Genomic DNA, 9,599 nt, shown 5'->3' on the forward strand with positions numbered 1-9,599 from the left:
AATGGAGATGCTGTAATGTGGTATCAAAACAAAGACTGAATGGACATGGAGATAAGCTAATTGGTCTCCTAACAGAGCACATTCGGCGGCCCATCGCATAATTGCATTGCTGTATGACTGAGGCACTTCTCGTCATGGAAACGGGAGATATTTACATTCTGACAATTGAGATCAGTGTCGAACCACTCACTGGCCTAATTAGTGGGATGGCCAATGACATCACATGCTACTAAATTGATTAACAAGGAAACTGGAGGAGACCTTGACTGGTACATGAGAAGACAATGTTACAATAACAGCTATCTGTCTTTATTCGCTCTGTTTTTGTTATTTGTCATTTATTGCATTTTATATCTTCTTCTGTCTTTTAAGCTCAGATATTCTTTGTTCTAAAACACTACATTATTTCATTTCTACTTACAGTTTTGTCCAAAATATTTCACCCAAACATTGTGTGTTACTTATGACAGTCCGTTTCCACCATTGAATGAAACAAAAAAAGTTATTGCGACTTTTTATCTCAGAAATGGGTGATAAAAACTTGCAATTCTTACTTTTTTTCAGAATTGCGTGATATAAACTCACAATTGCGAAAAATGAAGTCAGAATTGCAAGATAAAAACTCACAATTCTGACTTTTTCCTCAGAATTGCGTGATACAGACTCACAATTGCGAGAAATAAAGTCAGAATTGTGAGATAAAAACGTGCAAATCTGACTTTTTTCACAGAATTCCGTGACATAAACTAAAAATTGCAAGAAATAAAGTTAGAATTGTGAGATAAAAACTTGCAATTCTTACTTTTTTTCAGAATTCCGTGATATAAACTAAAAATTGCAAGCAATAGTTAGAATTGTGAGACAAAAACTTGCAAATCTGACGTTTATTACTCCAAATTGTGAGATAAACTCACAACTGCATGTTATAAAGTCCAGTTTTGAGGGGAAAAAGACGGATGTTACCAGAAATGTGAGTTTATATCTCACAATTCTGACTTAACTCGCAATTGCGTGTTATAAAGTCAGGATTTTGAGATATTAACTCGCAATTCTAAGAAAAAAAGTCACAATTGCAAGATATAAACTCAGAATCATGAGTTTATATCTCACAATTTTGACTTTATAACAATTGAGAATTGAGATATAAACTGAGAATTGTGAGTTTATTTCTAAGAATAGCGACTTATTTCTCAGAATTGCGACTTTATATCTTTATATTGCGACTTTATAAGTCAGAATTGCGACTTTATATCTCACAATTCTGAAAAAAAGTCAAAATAATTTTTTGAGTTTGTATCTCGCAATTCTGACTTTATAAGTTGCAATTACAAGTTAATATCACTCAATACTGACTTAATTTCTCAGAATTCAGAGTTAAAATTCTGACTTTATAATAATTCCTAATTGCGTGTTTTTAACTCACAGTTCTGAGAAAAAAGTCAGAACTGTGAGATGTAAACTTGAATTGCGGGTAAAAGTCAGAATTGTGAGATAAAATGTTACAATTAGCTTTTTAAATTTTTTATTCAGTGGCGGAAATGGGCTTCCATAGTTACTGGCCGAATCCAGTAATTAAAAAAGATCAAGTGTAACCTGACCAAATTATGATGAACTTGCGATTAAGTGGTAAGTCTGATCTGACACCTAAGAACATTTTTCAATTCACACTTTTTCACATTTCATACAAATCCAAAAAAATGCTTTAATATAATAAAAAGTAAATGTGTTGCTGCAGCAACATATAGTATGATTGTCAATTTTAAAGGGATTATATCGTTTATCTTGTCCCCCTTGCTCACACCCCGTAGCTAATATTATTTTTCTTGCTATCATATTTCCCATTTATTTGCAAACTATTCATGGACCACTGAACCTAACATCATCAGAAGCACACAAACATTTACTCACTGAGATTTTCAATTTGTAAACGATACAAGAAAAAAAAACAAACAAAAAAAACAAGCATGATTGCATGACACTAAGGACTAATTTAAAACGTCTACAATGAGTAATTGTTTTAATATAATGGGAAAAGTCCCACAGCAAGAAAAACAATCACAATAAAATATTAGGAAGCTTTAAAATATATATTTAAAGTCATAAACATATTTTAATATACAAAATTAATAGAAACAAGATGAAATACAGTATTTTTTCTATTTTTAAAAAAATTACCTACATTTTTCAACAACAATGGTATGGTTTCTTATTGTCACGTCTCTCTCAATTATCTTTTTTTTAATGAGCCCTGTGTCTATGCAGGCCCATTCCAATGTAATGAACGCTAAAGCATTATCCAGCTAGGTTAATGATCCAAAAACCTGCCTCGCTTAAACGATTTGGACCTGAGCTATTGTGCCCCACAACAGCCACATTGACAAATTGTCCCATATACACACACATTCCACATCACACACATGTAGGGCATGTACACAAAGGCCTGTGCACAATCCATAAACTGTATACTGAAACTGAATTGAATCTCAGAGTAGATGGGGGACAAGAGGGCATTATTGGAGGCGTCTATAACATCAGGGTTATTGCTTGTTATGAGAATGTCTTCACTGGGAACAGAGACCATTTTAGAGGAACACAAAGCTAAAATGTTGCTCATAAACTTTCACCAATTTAAAAGAGAATGGCAAATGTAAACTTAATTAAAAATATACAGGATCCAAAAGCCTTTAAATGTGTTTTTGAAACCGACAGTATCATTTTCTAGATGCAAAGAGAGAAAATGCTTTTTTTTCCTACAAGACAATCTTTCTTGAGATTCATGCAGGGGGCATTTTAATATCCTGTTTTTGCAGAGAATGAATATCTGGTCTTCATCCAAACTGTTTGATTTATCTTCCAGCTTCACATCTTAAAAAAAAAAAAAAAAAAAAGAGCAGGATCTCGCAGTAAAACAAATGTCAGATCAGGCAATCAATAAAAGCTCGCATCAAACAACAGACTGTAAGCTTTAGACCAAAATATAATATATGGGTGTTACAATGCTCAACGTCTAACAGATAATAAAGAAAAAAATGTTGCTTTTACACAAAAGGTTTGACAATACACTTTGAATGAGGGAGCTTATAGAAGATTGATCTTGATACTTCTTTTCCCATCTACTCTGAGATGAATCATAATTGCCCAAAGGCCTTAATCATGTGTAGAATCATGGAAAAAGAAAAGATGACAGAGACATTGAGAGAGAAAAAAAGATGGCGTGACAGAAGAAAAATGCTCTCTGGTGATTGAGCATTGATCGCTATGGGAGGCAACCTATTGCTTTTCTCTATTTCTACCCCACATTTCATGCAGCCAGCGCAGTGACATCAGGTCCAATCAGCTCGCGGCAATGTGACGGAAACACTAATTACTACTGAAAGGGGAGGACAAGAGAGAAGCAAACAGAGGGATATGAAAAGCAAGTGATGGTGTGGGGTGTGTGAGGATACTAAATCGACAGTGTTGACAGTGTCAGAGCGTGGTGATATTCTCAATGGATGAGCAATGAGCAGGCCATCGAGCTAATGCACTGAACCTCGCCAACCCCCACGTCACTTTACTCCACAGGTTCAAGAGAATAATTTTGTCTAGACAAATTAGCATCTCCTTAAAGTAGTTTAGTCGGTGATGAAAAATAAATAGTGATGACAAAAAATTAATAAAAAACTACAGTATACAACCTGCTCTTGATGAACAACCAAGAAGGTCTGTAATATTTTGAGAAAGCTATCTGTTAGTATTCCCATTTATTGCAATGGCAGTAGCTGACAGTTTTTGGGACAGTTGATGGAACTGTCACTTGTTTTATTGGGCCAGTGCTTAATCATTTGGTTCTCTGTGGGAAAAAAAAAAAAAAAAAAAAGATACAATACAATACAATAACTGTTCAAATTTTTTTTTTCCAGGATTATTTGAAAAATATAATGCTTAAAAGAACAGCATTTGATCAGTTTAATATGGAAACGTATTTCCACCACTGATTTTTTTTTTTTTTTTTTAAAAGGTAATTGCGACTTTTTATCTCACAATTCTGACTTTTTTCTCAGACTTGTGAGATATAAACTCCTAATTGTGAGTTATAATGTCAGAATTGAAAGATATAAATGTGCAATTGTGAGAAAAAGTCAAAATTGGGAGATATAAACTCACGATTTTGAGTTATAAAGTCTGAATAGTGAGTTATAAAGTCAGAATTGCAGGATATAAACGTGCAATTGCAAGAAAAAGTCAGAATTGGAAGATATAAACAATTTTGAGTTATACACTCTGAATAGCAAAATATAAAGTCAGAATTGCAGGACATAAATGTGCAATAGCAAAATAAATTCAGAATTGGGAGATACAAACTCACAATCTTGAGATATAAAGTCAGAATAACGAGATATAAAGTCAGAATTGCAGGATGCAGTTGTGAGAAAAAGTCAGAATTGGGAGATATAAACCATTTTGAGTTATAAACTTTGAATAGCAAAATATAAAGTCAGAATTGTGGGATAAAAACTCAATTGCGAGATAACTCAATTCTGACCTTTTTTTTCTCAAAATGATATAAACTCGCAATGGCCAGTTATAAAGCCAGAACTGTGGGATATAAAAGTGCAATTGCAAAATAAATTCAGAATTACGAGATATAAACTCACAATTTTATACAGTCAAAATATTGTGATATAAAGTCAGAATTGCAGGATATAAACTTGCAATTGCAAGAAAAAGTCAGAATTGGGAGGTACAAACTTACAATTTTGAGTTATAAAGTCAGAATAGCAAGAAATAAATTCAGAATTGCAGGATTTAAACATGCAGTTGCGAGAAAAAGTCAGAAATGGGAGATATAAACAATTTTGAGTTATGAAGTCATAATTGTGGGATATAAAGTCATAATTGTGGGATATAAACTCGCAGTTGTGAGAAATAAAGTTAGAATTGCAAGATATAAACTTAATTCTGACTTTTTTTCTCAGAATTTTGAAACTCGCAATGGGCAGTCATAAAGTCATAACTGTGGGATATAAACACGCAGTTGCAAGAAAAATTCAGAATTGGGAGATATTAACAATTTTGAGTTATAATGTCTGAAAAGGGAGATATAAAGTTATAAATATATATATGAACTGTTAACTTTAACTTTTACAAATATAAATACAAAATAAAAGTAAATTAAAATGGATATATTTATTTGTTGGAACCAGTGAAAACAAACGCATTACAGGAGCAAAAACTGCTGTTTCATGTAGACTTAAAAGAAATCAAATTACAGCACTGAAGCAAAAGAATCAAAGGGAGCGTTGTTATCGGTCTTCTAGATTACTAAATAAAAGAGTCAGACCTATGAAAACAATAAGAAGATAAAGTACACTAATTTAGCTAATCAAACCTTGTCTCTGTTGTTTCTGGTCTGCTGTTCTAGCTTTCATTCCCTTATCAGACCCAATGCAAAAGTGAGTCTGGGTAATTAGCTAGCAGACCTGAAATCTGATCTGGATGAGGAAGTCCTTGGCAAAACTCATTCACGTCAGCAAGCAAAACAGAAAAATTACTGCTGCTGGACTGTTGATGCTTTATCTCCTCATCCCTTGGAGAGATTGTGAAGAGGTGGTGGTATACTAAGAGTCCGTTATAGGATGAATTCCAAAAATCACTCTTCCTCTGCTGCTCTATCAGCATTTCTAGAGGCCATTACTTCTCTCTTAACCTCCAGGCCTTTAATAGGAAACCCCTGTTCCCCAAATAGCTCCTGATAGACAAGCAGTGACACTAGGGGCCGCCACTTAAGGCCCTAATGACAGGGCAGATAAGCTGCCACTCTGTGGCCACAGTGCCATTACCTGGCTGGGCGTCTGGATTGATGGAACAAACCTGAAATCTCATACCGAGACGACAGCATGCCTCTCTCTCCCCATTAACGACTCATTTCCCTTCGGATCCAAATTGAGTTTGGGCGTTTAATATTCAGAGGCTTCGGTACCCTCCGCTTGTTGTTGTCTGACATTATTCATCATTTAAGTGCTGAATATTAGATTGTGTCACTCATATTCGGTTTATAAGCAGGCGATGAGGGAAAGCGATAAATCTCGGATGTGCAGACCTCTGGCGATTTATTACAGACAGGGAAAAAGTAAGCGAGCGAGTGAGTGGAAGAAGTTTGCCATAAACTTCTCTCTGCATTTAGGCTAATTTTGTTGTGGAAATTCCCTGAGGTACCAAAAAGACGATGCAACAGAGCAAATAAAAGCAAAATCTAGTTTAAGGACTAAAAATGTGCGCAGCCCATGCATTTTCCCTCTCCATCAGTCTGCATTATGGGATTTTTTTTTGTGCTGGCACTGTGAAAGGCACTTTCAGTCAGACCTGCACTTGATAAATGGCTGGCCATCTAAATCCCACAATGCAATGAAGGTCAACAGTTCTCCAGGACGCACCGAGTAAGGAACAGATCCGCAGTGCTTATTATGAGTAAACTAGATGACAGAAGAGCTCTGAAAGTATGAAACACATTGAAAGTACCACTTCTGATTTAGTAAAGTGATTCCCATGGTGCCCTTCTTTCCTAACCATATCTCTGACAGTATATCATGTAATTAACTGACAAAAAACACTATTTTCATAACACCTACTGACTATTTTTACTGAAATCTGGCCATCTCCTGTCACACAAGCAATATTTCAGGGCTTTATGCATCATGTACTCTTATGAACGAACAAAAAGTATTCCCATAGCTTCATAACATTACGGTTGAACCACTGATGTCACATGAACTATATTAATGATGTCCTTCTGGGTCTCGACCGTGTCAGTTGTGTTGCTGCTAATGCAGGGTCAGAAAGCTCTCGAATTTTATCAAATATATCTTAATTTGTGTAAGGTCTTATGGGTTGGAATGACATGAGGTTGAGTAATTAATGACAGAATTTTCATTTTTGGGTGAACTATCCCTTAAATAAACTGTTTTGTCTTTGCTTTCTTATTCGATGAGTTATTTACAGTAAGTGTAGGAGAACCCCAGGTTACACAAACAACATGAATAACAGGCAGTGTTTGCAATGGCTTTGTGACTGGAAAAAGTTTGCATCAGATCTGAGCAGGATGCAAAGCATCGACTGCCTCCGATACTTTGAAACTTGCTGGATGTTGTCTGTGGGCCAATAAGGCCATTAACTCTGAAGAGAGTTCAGTCAAAGAAGCTGTTAACACCCACCCAGCTGCTCACACCAACTCCTTATGATTACGTAAATGAAGAAAATACGCTGAAATATTGGCTAGTGGGATGCCTGCATAAAACAAGACTGCAAACCAAACTTTTATCAACACAATTAGCAGTACTGCTATACGAATGAGCCTATACAGCAAGCGATAAAAGTTCAATTTGAAATTGAATTTAAACAAAACAGCAACAGGTGTTAACAATATGCGCACGGACAAACAAATTATCGCAGAGTAATTGAGAGATTAAATCTAATTTTTTGAACTCACGTCTCCCACTCTTCGCATATCTTCATCTCTCTTTCTCAATTAGGTGAGTTTTAGAGATTCTATTAAAGCTCAGGCATAATAATCAAGATGAGTGGGAGTGGGAGGGAGTAATATGAGAGCAGCTAATCTGTTTGTGATTAGTGAACTAATTTACAACATCTCAAGCCATCACTCTCCCAAACGGAAGAAAACAACAGCCGCTGGAACTTACTGGAAGCACCTTCATCTAAAGCAGCAACACAGTTATAAATACTAGGAGACTAATAGAGTCCATTAATTCTAGCGACACCAATACTAGCTTAAAGGTGCAGTCACAGAGGAAGAATTTCTGCAAAAAAATGGTAGTTCTTTATTTTCAATAATGTGGCTGTATCTCAACACCATTGTCAACGCATAATGACATTGCATTTTAGCAGGAATTCACCATGTGTTAAAGGAAACCCAGGTATTAAGACTTGTATGGCTTAATATAACGTAAATGTCTCTTACTAAAATATGTAAAAGAAAACTCATTAAAGATTTACGTTATTTATACATATTTTATACATATATACATATTTTGGACTATGAGGGGCGCCATTATTTCGATAATGTGAAAAGGTTGCACTCTGTGCGCTAGAGGCGCAACCTGTTGCCATTTTTACCACAACACAACTGAGAAAATAAAATACTGATACAATGACCACAGCTACTGAAAGAGCTTACAGGTGGTGATGGATATAGGTGTAGGCTTAAACCAAATGCCGTACCATTGATTTTTCCCCACAAGGAGTCTGAACGGCCCCAGATATCAAGTGAAATCCATGCTAAGAAACTCCTTCAAGTTGCTGCGCATGACAAACTTCGACATGACGTTTACATCCTGCCAGGATGACATCTAGCATTTCTTGTCTGCCGTTTGTAAGCTCTTTCAGTAGCTGTGGTCTATTAAAAGCCTCAAAGGCATCAAGGCTAAAGTGGAGAGAACAAAGATGTGGTCTTTAGGAAGTTTTATTCATTCATATGCGTCTTCCCATTCTTTTCTCCTCTTCTTATCACTAGGAAAAGCATGGAAGACTTGCATAGCTTCTCTTGTTGCCCTTCAACTAAAAATTACAACCAAAAGCTGCACAATGTGGCATCACATCAGTATTTTATTTTCCGATTTGTGTTGCGGTAAAAATAGCAACAGGTAGCGCCAGTAACTCACCGAGTGCGACCATTTGACGTCATTGAAATAACGGCACCCCCATAGTCCAAAATATGTGGACAACAATGTAAAATTTTTCATGGGTTTTCTACTTCATATTTCAGTATGAGACTTCATTTACATTATATTAAGCCATACAAGTCTTAATACATCTATCTCATGTAAAACGCTTTAAATAAACATATCATTATCCTAATCAAAAGCAACTAAATTGACGTTTGTCAATTAAATTTACCTTAATGTAAAAAGTCATTAAGGCATTAATGTGATAATTTTGTTTTCATTAATTTAACTGACTTTGAATATTAGGTAATATTACTAAACATTTGAAAATATGCTTTGAATTTAAGTGTTTTCATAAAGCATGCTTTAAAAAATAATAATTGGCTACTACTACGTTATTGAAACTGAAAAAAATATTGCTGTTTTATTAATGAAGACATAATATTGTTGTAATAACTTATTACAACTGATTTAAACTAATTGAATCATTGCACATTAGTGCCACTACTATGACAACTAGTATTAACGTGCGACTGCAGCATCAACATCAAACTTTATACATGTGCATACAGTATATAGTTGAATAATTTCAATGCTTATTGAGGTAAAAGAAAAGGAGTCATTGCATTTGTTAAGCAGATATCAGTACATCAGTATTTGGTTGAACTTTAGTAAGATTTAACTTGAAAAAGACAGCATTCAGATAAGAGACTGACGAACATTACCTCCCTATGTCACCGGTCAACCACTTTGATGAAATATAATACTTAATGTAACAAACTCCAATGATATAAATGACTGGGAAGTTAAGATTCAGAGTCAAAATGACCTCAGATATCTTTCTGCACCCACTGTTTTTGGCAAATGTGAGGAGAGATCACAGAAATGCACCATTTTAGGGGACAGCTTAATTGCAGATTTCTATGGGGGTTGAAATGA

This window comes from Labeo rohita, chromosome 4, assembly GCF_022985175.1.
Source record: "Labeo rohita strain BAU-BD-2019 chromosome 4, IGBB_LRoh.1.0, whole genome shotgun sequence".
In the NCBI taxonomy this organism is placed as follows: Eukaryota; Metazoa; Chordata; class Actinopteri; order Cypriniformes; family Cyprinidae; genus Labeo; species Labeo rohita.